The 584-nt window shown below is 40.4% G+C and overlaps 1 protein-coding gene across 1 annotated transcript in view; it reads right to left on the bottom strand.

The window, feature by feature from the left end:
* Positions 1-584, bottom strand: part of ZFC3H1 (zinc finger, C3H1-type containing) — a gene marked incomplete at its 5' end in the record, with an annotated part of 43,529 nt that overhangs the window by 26,500 nt on the left and 16,445 nt on the right. The gene's annotated exons all lie outside the window — the stretch shown is intronic.

The following is a 584-nucleotide window of genomic DNA, read 5'->3' as shown; positions in this document are numbered from 1 at the left end:
AGGTCTGGACAATTACAGTTATACATTTAACCTTTACCTCAGGACAGGACCTCTTCAAAGCTCTAAGCATCTTCTAAAGCACACACCCCACAAAAAAAAAAAACCTACTTTTTAAAGTGAAAAACACCCAATTTCCACAATCATTTCTTTCTGATATTCTCTTTCTGGACAATTCTTAAAATAAGGATCGTATTTACTACTTCTGAATGTACTAGAGCTCCATCATTTTTGTACCACCATAGCATAGGTAGGTGAAATTCCAATTTATATTGGTGCAAGAAAACAGAACAAGGCAGTGGTCCTCTCCTCACAAATATTCTCTCGCTGTAGCTCCATGGAAAACCTAAATTAATCAGGCAAGGCACCCCACCCTTCACCTCATCTTCAGATGCCCAATACACCCCTTCCCTACCACTGGCTCTTAGTATTAAAAGACCAAAGCTGTCAAGCTGCTTTTGGCACAGTTGTGTAGGGTAAACTGTCTGTAACTGCTCTCCCCATTTTTCTTCTAGGGGAAAAGCTGATAGTGGGGAGGGTCAAAGTCAGCTTTTCTCCAGGCATTTTTTCCCCAGGTGTTATTTTTT

The sequence above is a fragment of the Pygoscelis adeliae genome, unplaced genomic scaffold (genome assembly GCF_000699105.1).
Source record: "Pygoscelis adeliae isolate BGI_AS28 unplaced genomic scaffold, ASM69910v1 Scaffold113, whole genome shotgun sequence".
NCBI lineage: Eukaryota > Metazoa > Chordata > Aves > Sphenisciformes > Spheniscidae > Pygoscelis > Pygoscelis adeliae.
Note: the sequence above shows the minus strand (reverse complement) of the source record. Positions and strands in the feature narration are given on the sequence as shown.